The sequence below is a fragment of the Macrosteles quadrilineatus genome, unplaced genomic scaffold (genome assembly GCF_028750875.1).
Source record: "Macrosteles quadrilineatus isolate MER2022 unplaced genomic scaffold, UCM_ALF_1.0 Scaffold_8__2_contigs__length_117827958, whole genome shotgun sequence".
Lineage (NCBI taxonomy): Eukaryota > Metazoa > Arthropoda > Insecta > Hemiptera > Cicadellidae > Macrosteles > Macrosteles quadrilineatus.
Window position 1 is genome coordinate 10,800,314 of NW_026542601.1, and position 12,088 is coordinate 10,812,401.

Below are 12,088 nucleotides of genomic sequence, written 5' to 3' on the forward strand. Positions count from 1 at the left end.
TTATTCTTATGGAGAATAAGTAAACTGTTGTTGTTTGCTTGTTTATGAGCATATTTTGTTCACATTTGGAAAATACATTTATTTAATACTAAACTATTAACATTTTACAAAAAATTCACCTTTTTCCCTCCCTGTTGCAGCAAACCTAGCATACTCGTTAAACTTATGCTATTTAAATAGGGAATACATTTGACATTTTTATGGGAGACATTTTAGTGTAAATCCAATTAGGCAAATTAAAATTTGCTTGGTCTGCGGGTTTGCTGCGACGGGGGCATTATGTGTATTAGATAAATTAATGTGCATTTACATAGTACTTGACCAATGTTAGGACTTGTAAGTTTCCAATTCCATACAAGAACGACCTAGCTAGTAGGGTGAAAGGGGTTAACCAGGAGTTAAATAAATGTCTGGCTCTCCAGAGTGTACAGGATAATGTTAAGTGGAAAAGTTTAAATGTTATTGCGGAAGATGCAGGGAAACATGCGGAAACATGGTTGCCAACTTAGTTTTATGGCCGAGTTTAATTTACCTTCGGTGTATTTTAATTTTCTTGAGCACAAATTAACGAGATTAGATGCTAAGAAAGTGCTAAAAAGCAACAAGTCTTTACTACCGTTTTTACTACGTTCAGAGTGACTTTGTCGACAGAAACTAATTTAGTACTAATTTAGTAGTAGGCTATTTAGCAACAGGGACCTATACAAACAATATATCAATGGAAGCGTGTGTAATTAATTATTGTTTTGTCATGTCAATGAAATAACTTGAAAAGGATTCAAATTGGAAATAATTTATAAACAAACAGCTATTACATATAACATTTTTTTCAAAATATTATTACTTACAACTAGCTGTTACCCACGGGCTGCTCCACCCCGTTTTACTACATTAGTATTATATTAATAAAACTATTGATTGGTTAAGTTAAGATAAAATAAACAAAACAGAATACAGTAATGGTAATACGAACAAATAATAACAGCTGAGGTATTTTTAACATTAGGTAAATGGAAAGTTTCCTTTGGAAAGCAATTACGACCTTATAGGGCAATTTATGAAATAATGGATAATTTTGCGCAAGGTTTCTCGTCATGACGAACATTTTAAGTATATGGTTTATGGGGGTGTGACTTGTAGTTTTCTCAAAAGTTCATGGGTACTTTTGGCTTTATATATAGACTAGCTGTACCCGCGGGCTTTGCCCCGTTTAACTTCACAAGTGAGCCTGTTCACATGGCTCAATCACATCCTGGTTGAAGTTCGTTCGCTACGCTCACTCACCTTTATGTTGGAGCTCGTTCGCTACGCTAACTCGCTTCCAGGTTTAAGTTCGTTCGCTACGCTCACTCACCTTATGGTTGCAAATTGGCTGTAGTCATAAATTAAAAAAAATAATAGTGCTGCACCCTGTCGGTAATCCTTGTAACTTTAATGCTATTGAACATCATAGAACAGAACCAACTTGTTTAATTGAAACAGCTGATAAGATTCATTAATTCCATTTAAATATGAGTTCTCATAAGGAACATGGGAAACTCCAGAGCCACTGGGGTGGAGCCCGAAAGCCCGATCAGAATAAAAACTACTTAGTTTTCCTATTTAATGCCCAAAGAATTGATGTACCGAATTTCAGCCTCCTAGGTAAATGGGAAGTGGGAGAATTAGTGATGAGTGAGTGAGTGAGTGAGTCAGTGAGGGCTTTGCCTTTTATATATTTAGATAGTGATACATACAGGGTGATTGATATAAGTGTGCCAGCTGTTTTATTCCAAAGTTATAAGAGATATGAAAAAAATGCTAAATTATAACTGCCTTGGATTTTTTATTTAAAATGTTTTGGTCAAGTTGAAAAAAAAATTAGCCGCCATATTTTCATTATGGCCACCAACTTTGATTTTTCTTATGGAAACCCCTATATTTAATGATTTATTTAGAAAGTAAATGCCATTTAAAAATGTTTTTAACCTTGGATTTTTTCTAAAGCTACTCATTTAGGAGTTACAGCGTGTTAAAAGAAAAACTGACTGATACGGCCATTTTTGAAATGATGGATTCAATATTTTTTATGATTTTAATGGTCTGTTTAGAATGTAGATGCAATTTTAAGACATGTACTCTCAGCATTTTCTCTCTAAACCTACTCGTATAGAAGCTACATGGCGCAGAATGTACACAGCAAGTCATTTTTTCTTAGTTTTAACACGCTGTAACTTCTAAATGAGTAGCTTATATTAACTTACTTAACTAACTTATATCAATCACCCTGTATATTTTTTCGTAATTAACTATTTAAGAGATTCGTCAAAACATAAGCAACAAAATATAAGATAGTTTAACTGGTTTAACTAGCTGCTGTCCCTCCAAGTTGCCTATATTTATTTATAATAGACATTGACAAAGGACATAACGGGTTTGTTCTAATACTCGTTACATTTACAATAATAGCGCACACATTTTAATATATTCTATAGCAAAATTGGTTTTATAATTACCTCTAATTCTCTGGTAACTGTAGACCAATCTGTAACAAAAGCAAATTTGTTAGGAACAAACATTTTAAATGTAATGTAAGATGTTCCGAATGTATAATGGCAACAACCATTACACAACACAATCCATGTATTGTTACAATTTAAAAATTTTCCTTTTCCAAAAAGATTTTTAAATGGTTCCAAACCTTAGCAAAGCCATTTAAAAATCGAAAGTATTGAAAAATGGGGGCCTATATAAAAAAAATCTAGAACTGTACATTATATTTTGTACTAATACATAAAAACTTGAATAATAAAATTTTATGAGTAAATATCTGTATGATTTCGTAAACATTGTATTATCTTCATATACAAACTTAAAATGTTGTGTTACAAAAAAATAACACGAAAGGAGCTAAGATGGGACATTTTATACAAAAAAGGGAAATTGTATTCGGTGAATTTTGCGGTTGGCAATACTGAGCTATAAATATCCCTAACAACCCCTTGGTGTAACATTCCCGCTGTAGTTCTGCCTGCTAATGTGCGGATTTGGTGGGTAATTCGTATCATAACACGGAAAATATGCTTACTATACATGTAGTACACAAGTCTGCATAATATTGCGAACAGAAAAAATGTAATTCGAACACAAATGTTTTTGTAGTTTTAACATTAACATTAATGAAGGGTTTAACATTGTTCTGTCTAAGTGCATGTTCTAGAGGACTTTTGGATTCGGTAGCTTACATTGTAGAGATTTATAGTAAGATAAATGTGAAAACTTGGTTAAAATGTAAAAACAAAATACTCATTAGAACTAAATATAACTGGTCTTGGCCCTAGTTTCCGTAATCACAGTTTTTATCGTATTCAAATATGAATTATATACTTTGTAATTATAGTATTATTAATTGCTGAGTATAAGGTCTGGTCTAGTGGTTAGAGCGCGGGACTTTGGTGCCTGAGGTCCCGGGTTCAAATCCCGCCAAATCACCAATGGATATCTAAATGATAATGCCGCAACCTCTAGGTCTAGCCTGAAGTAATGTGAAAAATACCCCCACCGCAGCAAACCTGCAGACTAAGCGAATTTCCATTTGACTGATTGGATTTACACTGAACTGTCTACTTAAAAATATAGCATTTATTCCCGATTTAAATAGAATTAGTTTAACAAGTACTTAGGTTTGCTGCATCAGGGAGGGTAAAACTGTTTTTTTTTTTAAATGTTAATAGTTAGTAAGAAATAAAAACATTTTCCAAATTTGATCAAAATATGTTCATAAACAAGCAAACTACAACAGTTTACTAATTCTCCATAAGAATAACATGGGAATTTTAAATTTACAATCTTTTGGAATTTTCTCCGTAACCATTAGGCACATAATAACGCTTCAATATACTAAATTATTTGTTTTTTTAAGCTCTAAAAAATGGTTTGGAAATAAATTGCTAAATTTTGTGTTTTTTGGGTCAAAAATGGGAAAAACCTATTTTTACCCCATAAAACCCCCCGTAAACACCCGTTCCCATGGTCCGATCATGCTGGATCGCGAACTCGTTCAAATAAACGTAGGTTTACACGTTTGTACCAAATTTCATCAAAATCGGATCATTTTTGCTCGAGTTATCGTGCTGACGGACACACACACATATATATATATATATATATATATATATATATATATATATATATATATATATATATATGAATTTGAACGGATGGTGTTTTTGGCCTCTAGGGACCTCAAAACGAAAAAAAAAATCGGTCCCGCGTCCAGGTGTTACCATAAGTACTACGGTAATAGCTTATTCCCTATATGGGAAATTCGCTAACAATCCCGGGCTCGTGTCTAACGTCATAGGACAAAAAGAAATCGCTAGAATAGTCGTGTATTATAAAAGTTTGTAGACAATGAATCTAAATTGTATCACAGAAGAAAAGAAGGAGACAATAACAATGTTTCATGTCCTACTATTAATTAATTCTATGACTACATCCACGGTAAATTTAGTTTCTAGGCGTGATCCACCCCTTATATATTTCTGGTTCTCTGAACCGTAAGGAAAAGGGTAATCTTTGCTTAATTAATATTATTTATATAACGCTACATATTGTTCAGTACGATATGCAAACAGAACATCTACATTTACGTAGTCGCGTACTAATAAATACATTGTAGTTTGATGTGATGGTTTTTTTTTATTACGTGCAAAAATTTCACGGTAAGTATTTAATTTTTTTTCTATTGCAACCTTAATTTATTTATAGTAAAAGAAGACACCGTTTAAATGTGTTTCATATTTTAAGACTAAGAACTCCGCTTGGACTATTTGATAAAAAATAATAATTTAAGTATTTTTTATTTAAAGCTAATTTTAGATATGGTATTCTCCATCCTCTTTATCCGTGCTAAGCCTTTATCACCAAATTAAATGCAGTTTAAACTTAACTTTGGCTAAAAGACCAAGTCTGTGACGCCTGATTGGTTCTTTTAATTAACTTACCCTTGAAGCACCTGCCTTGCTCGCCAGACAGGCAATGATTACGCTGAGAACCTGTCGATTTGGTACAACATATTCGCGTTAAGGTATTTATTTTCTGAATATAAAGGTTCTATATATACTTAGTATTTGAAAAATACATTTAAGTGCAAAGGTTATGAAACCTGTATTAGATCAACTTTAGTTTCAGAAGTAGGATTAAGTGAGCAGATAATAGATATTAATAAAGTTCTACGTCTCTTGGCCCTTTCCGTCAGGTGGTAACTTTTTTGAAACTTATATGTACAAATTTACTATCTGATATATATTATTGATATTGTTAAAAGTAACGTTAACATCGCTTCCAAGCAATTCATTTTAAAATCCTTTTCAATAATACGAGAAGGTGATTTCTACGAAACACTACTCCTCCAAATGGACTGATTTTTACAAACGATGTGTCGAAATTAATTATTTTTATTTTTGGTGTAAGAGCTCTATCGAAGGACGCCATAGTAACATCGACGTAACTTAACGTAACATAACGTAAGGGGGTAATTTGTGTAAAATGACTTAATCGAAACCTGAATAAGTTTTTATGAATACTAAGAAATAATAAGAATACTGTACTGGAAGGAGGGGTAACAGCATCGTCAAAACGGTAAAGTTTATAAAAAAAACTTTTACCTTTTATTTTTGTGTACGATTAAAAGCTGTAAAACAACCACTACAACCAATAATTACTATTTTTGTTTGTTAAACTTATCTTTATCCTTCAACCACAAAACTAAACGCGAAGATTGTTGAGTTTGGTCTGAATAAACTCAATTATCTTAAATAAACGTTTTGAATCTCGCCGACCTCAAATATCCGTCTGGGATGATTCAGTTGGTACAATGTTGACGTAGTCTCCGATTTCTCTGAACATTATTTCAAATCAAATAAAATCCCTTTCTTAACCGATATGGAAGTTATTGAAAAAACTAATTTACACTACTAATTTTCATCATGCAGCAGATAGGATAGTATTTTTTCAAACTAAGTTTTATGAGTTTGTTAAAACGGACCAGAGTCAAATTTCTAAAGAATTGTTTAATAATTACCAAAAGCAGAGATAAAGTTAACACGCCTCTTGTTAAAATTTATTACCTAAGTCTAGTTAGCTTATAAAACCACCCGAGCGAAAAGAGATAAAAACTTTGACAATAAATTGAAAAGAAAGTCCGAAAGGAAAGTTCCTTACCGAATAGTTACGCATCGGGAACTCCGTAGAGTTTAAATTTCAGTTTAATTTACAAATTCGTAATTTTTATCTGTATTTTTATATTCTATTTATGCCTAAGCATGTTATACAGAACATTTTAGGGTTGTAGGGTATTAATGCAATGTACTGTGCTAGCCGTTTTATTTTAATATTGTATTTACTATTGTGGCACCTACACACCAATTTAATAAATATAAATCATATATATTCATATCTAACTAAACAGAAAATAATATATTATGGGCAGGCCTACTCTACGTAATACACATTAAAAACATAAATCATTAACCTTACTGTTTGTTGGGATAATAACTACACATGTATTATATTGCATTTTTACTATTTGTAACTGTGTTAATTTTTTGTAGATTAGAGTACTGTATTTATGTTACAGAAAAATATTTTGTTTAATTTTAAGATAAAATTGAGTTTCTCAAGCTATTCTAAAGGTAAAATTAATATTTACTTTAACAAATTAAATTACAAAAAAGGTAAACACCACCTACACAAAACGTCATTTTTACACAGAAGTAAAATAGCAAAATTTAAAGAAAATGTCAAACGTTGAAATAAATCTCTTAGATAGGTCAGGAAGATAAATTTCCAATGGATGTCAAATATGAATAATATTTTATCTTTCCCCAAAGAAGAAATATTTCAGCTGTCTTGGAGTGTGCGGTTGAATGGATTCTATCAAGTGAAGAGATCGAAATATTTGTCAAGTTGGTACAACTGCAATTGTAAACGGTCGAATATAACAGAAAAATTCTGAGGGGTTTGAAGGTGTAACAAAAAGTGTTGGTTTTAAAATAAAAAACGTTTGATTTCAATTTTCTAAATAAGATCAAATACGTGAAATGTAATTCTATATTTTCTCCCAATAAAAGTATCGTTAAATCAGGGTTGGCAAGTTTGAATCTTCGTGTTTATGATTGCCAAACAAACCTGTAACGTAGAGTAGTAGAAGAATAGTAGAACAGCCAACTAACGTCACGGTATGCTGGAAAGTTGCCAACTTTTTAAACTATAATTACTCCGACTTTTCCCTCCGTCTGCCTATAAATATTGTAAGAGTTTATCAAGATTTGATCGGTTTGTGACTTATGTTTATTTATGAGCCGATAAAAAACTTGTATTCAATATATTTCACGTTTATCTAACTACCCCTATCACCTCTCTAAATACAGTCTAGCGAGTTAGAAGACTTAAAAAAAAGCATAAGAACCGTTTACGCCTAAAACAAAAACACATTTTTTTTATAATAAAAAAGCTACTTAAGATACTTTGTTTTAACCTTTTTCTGCTTCCCGGTGCTTACGATGTTCATATTTGGTGGATAAGATGTTCCTAAAACTTCATAGGCTATAATAAAAAATAGCCTCATAACCCTTGTCAATGAAGCACCTTTGTCTACTTCAATATTGAATTTCCTACAGATTGAGATAATGTTGAATGTTTCCTTCAATTGTTAGGTTTTCACTGTGGGCTGTTCACTAAAATGGTTAATTTCATCAAAACTACCAAAGAATCTCCCACTATATGGGAGTAGTATAGTTGTCTGTGTCATTAGTGTTAGAATATTAATTTACAATAATTACAGGACTTGTACTTTAATGTCTCCAACTGGCTTGTGAACTTAATCTAACCTAGACTTACTTGATCCTTGGATGTTTGAATTAGGAGAAGTATAACTACTAAGTAGGCCTACATTTGGAAGGATTGAAGCTACACATAGATTTAACATCCTTAAATTCCTTGATTCCATTTCAGTATGAAAAAGTCACTACATTTTAAACTGCACACAAGTTCCACAGTCTTACTAACTAGACAGAACATTTTATTTTAGGTTAGAACTGCAAAAGCTAAACGTATACAAACAAACAGCTGTTGTCAATGAATGCAAAAAATATTGTAAGCGCTTGTGTTACCTTATATGGGACAGAATAAAATGCCATTGGATTAGACTTTCTTATTCTACTAGCAGAGTACCCGTCCTTCGTAAGGAAGTAGCATATAAGTATAAAATGCTTAATACAGTTATACTCAAGCTTAGCGTTTGCAATGAGGGAGGACAAAGAATGATAAAATTTGTTTCTTTAAATTTACGGTATACTATAATATTACACATCTACCATAGCCATAATGTTCTACCACTTCACCCAAACAATAGAAAAAAATAAATTATTAAAGATTCACAAAATATCACAAATTATTCGTGAAATTAAAAACATAAACATAATTAGTTGTAAACAGACAGTTCTCATTGTGTATCACAGTTTTTTGTTGCTGCTTAGTTCAAATTAGCTGTTTTCATAAAAATGAAAAATAAAATAATAGTGCTGCATCCTGTTGGTAAATCTTATAACTTTTAATGCCTTTGCATATCATAGAACCAACCTTTTTAGTCAAAACAGCTGACTAAATTCTTTAATTCCATTTAAATATGAGTACTCATAAGGTTAACATGGGAACCTCTAGAGCCACTGGGAGCCCGAAAGGATTTTTGAGATAAAAATATGCCTATATGTTAATCGGGAATGTGAGCTATCAACATGCCAAATTTCAGCCTAATCAGTCCAGTAGTTTATGTGTGATTGAACTTCAAACAAACAAACAAATAAACAAACAAACAAACACAAACTTTCACATTTATAATATTAGTAAGATATTATTCTATATTGGCAATAATTACAACATATCTTTTAACATTGGTCAAAAGCCAATTTCAAAGAATTAACACAGCCACAAATTAAACAGATATACCGTAATACGAATAAATATTAAAATATTTGTCAATGTCCGTATGATATTATAAACTAAACTATCTCAAGGAGTCTAAAAATGGTATTGCATTGTTTGAAAGTTTTCTCAAGATGACAGAAAAAACTAAAGGTTTCTTCGTCGTTAAGAACGCTCACTGGACCGGAAGTAAAATAATTGAAGAAATCCTATCAGGCGAAAATTGGATTTAATTAAGTTGACTAGTTTTTCTTGAAAGTCGAGATTAATATTAGATGTAAAAGAATCTTCGAAGTGGCAAATTATAGTCAATGTTTTTAAGTTGTTTATACCGCCTTACATACTAATTGCAGCGTACTCAGCTATACGCTCCCAGGTGATGTCCAGGGTATGAAAAATCTAATTATTAACATTAATATATACACAGGGTGTCTCGTAACCATCTACCAATATTTTAGGGCATTGTTCCTAGGTAAGAAACATATCTAAATATCATATTTAAATTGTCCTTAGTCACTCACACAGGCTCCATTTTTTCATTTATATTTTTTTAAGTGATTAAACATACGAAATTGAAACTTATGACAACTAGACATAGATACAAAATAATTTTGGAAATTTTCAAAATTCATGTAACAAAATGGCTTCCATTTAAAATCGATTTGTAATTGAATCGCTTTGAAAAAGTTATTCTTGTAAAATTTGTTTAAAATCAACGGTTTTTGAGTTATTTAAGACAAAAAAATTAAATTACCGCCATTTTGTTTTATGAATTTGGAAAATTGTCATAACATTTTGGTAGCTTTGTCCAGTTGTCATAAATGTTTTTGCAAAGTTGTAATTCCCTAGGTTTAATCACTTTTTAGAAATAAATTAAAAAGTGAAAAAACAATATGGCGGTTGTGCGAGTAACTACGGACTTTTTAAATATGACATTTAGATAATATGTTACCCAGGGACAATGTCCTAAAATATTGGTAGGGAGTTCCGGGACACCCTGTAGATCACGTAAAGTGGGTTTTTATTTCTCACGCATAATTATTAAGTAGATACAATAAATACAAACATAAGTTCTATTTTCAACCACATTTCACCAAATCCTTGTCCAAGTAAAGTTCAAAATAGCAAGGTAAGCAGTTTCTACCAACTCGGCATTCTGTCACTATCGTTACAAAACCCATTCAACCGTCCCAGGTCCCATCCGAGACAGCTGATATATTGCTTGCTTTCAAATACAAAATACTGTTCGAATCGGGCATACAGCAGCCTACCTGTGGTAATGTTAAATTAAACATATTTTATTGTTGTTTTTGTAGCAAGGAAATGTTTTTGTAGCAAGTAAAATCATACTCATAACGCTTGTGTAACACACGTCTCTGGAAACTAAGTAATTAGAAATTAGTGTTTTAATCAGCATTTTCGTACAATACATCATTAATAATTATAATCACTTTGTATGTATTTTTTTATATAAAAATTTTCAAAATTAGTTTCAAGCGTAAATAGCCAATGAATAGAAAATTAAGAATACTATACAAAATTACTGTACAAAAGCTTATTTATTCAAACTTTGACATCCTCTTAAAAGAAGCATTACATTTTTCGATTTTAATGGTTTAATTGTAATTAAACATTAATATAATTTTTTTATGAGTAAATGGTGTTTCCATCTATATCGATGGTTTCTTTATTTTATTGAACTTTCTTCAGCAAAATAAAAAATATTGGTCATAATTTTTGAAGCGCAGATTTAACGTGCTGTTTTTCTCTGAGGTGAACCAAATATGTTGTGGTCACCACAGTTTAAAATAAGTATTTCCGTAGACTCGACATCTCATACATCAGTGATCGACTCCTAAAATCCTTCGCAAGACTTTAAAGATATAAATAAAACACTCTAACTTTGACAGTTATTCTTAAAATTATTCGCTGACAATATTTTCAATTAAGTACAATTTTGTTTGAACAAACGAAAATCTTTCATACTAGTAGAGTGAGACAATGTTATAATTTTTCTTGCATATATAGGATGTATCAAAACAAATTAAAAAAGGATTTGAAAAACCCTCATCCTTAATTACTTGTTTTATCAGAAAAAAATATAATCTGGTGAATAACTAAAAGTTTGGGGTTTCCTATTAAGTCTGAATGGATCAAACCAATTTTATTTCGGCTTTCAACCACTTTTTTCTGGTTCCATTCAACCATGTGAGCGCCTAAACACTTCCTACGCAAATTGGATCTAGAAATATTAAAAGACAACCAAAATAGCTTCAACAGAATGAAGCCTGAAGTTGGAATCACTCCAGAACGTCTGTAGATCATAAATATCCGAGGAGGAAAATAGGAAAATATTCGTGGAGGAAAAATGTGGGAAAATCCGGGATAAAAAATAGAGAAATACTTAAAAATTAATTATTTATAAACAATCTGAGGAAAATATATATATACAAAACAAGGAAATCTTCGGGGAAGGAGAAAATGAAAATATATAGGATAGGAAAATGTGGAAATATCCAAGAGGAAAATAGGGAAAAATTCACGGAAGAAAAATATGTGCATATCCAGGGAAAAAGACTTAGAAAGATACGAAGAGGAGTAACATAGGGTAAGAAAAGATTAAAATGTCCAGTAGGGAAAGGTGGAAATAACCTGGGATATTGTAATCACAAAGAATCACACACCTGTGTGAGGAAAACCTTAAAATGTATATTTTTCCAGAAAGCAAAAATATATTAATTATTAAACACAATAGACTTCAATTATGATCACCAGAATGTATGTTGTAAAATCCATTTGTAGAAATAATTTGCAAGTTTAAACACCTTTTAATGATTATAACATAATTAATACAATTATTATTATATAATCCCCGTAGGGTTTGAGAATATCTATGCACTTGAGTTTCTATTGCACATACGTCGTTGTATTACTAAAAGCTCCCTCAAATGTTTGTGATTGTTGAATATCTGTGATTTTATACAAGTTTTGATTTTCGCGGTTACGAATCACCCGCCAAATCCGCACATTAGCAGGCACAACGGCGGCAATGTTACACAGCGGGGTTGTTAGGGATATTTACAGCCCAGTGATACCAACCTTGCGTTTCAACGAGCAAAAACTC

General features: G+C 31.5%; 1 protein-coding gene across 1 annotated transcript in view; it reads right to left on the bottom strand.

Moving 5' to 3' along the window:
- LOC128999841 (uncharacterized) overlaps nt 1–12,088 on the bottom strand; it is a 224,257-nt gene that overhangs the window by 206,587 nt on the left and 5,582 nt on the right. The window contains exon 2 of the mRNA XM_054426548.1: nt 2,496–2,524. The gene's annotated coding sequence lies outside the window, so the exon portion shown is untranslated. The remainder of the gene's footprint in view (nt 1–2,495; nt 2,525–12,088) is intronic.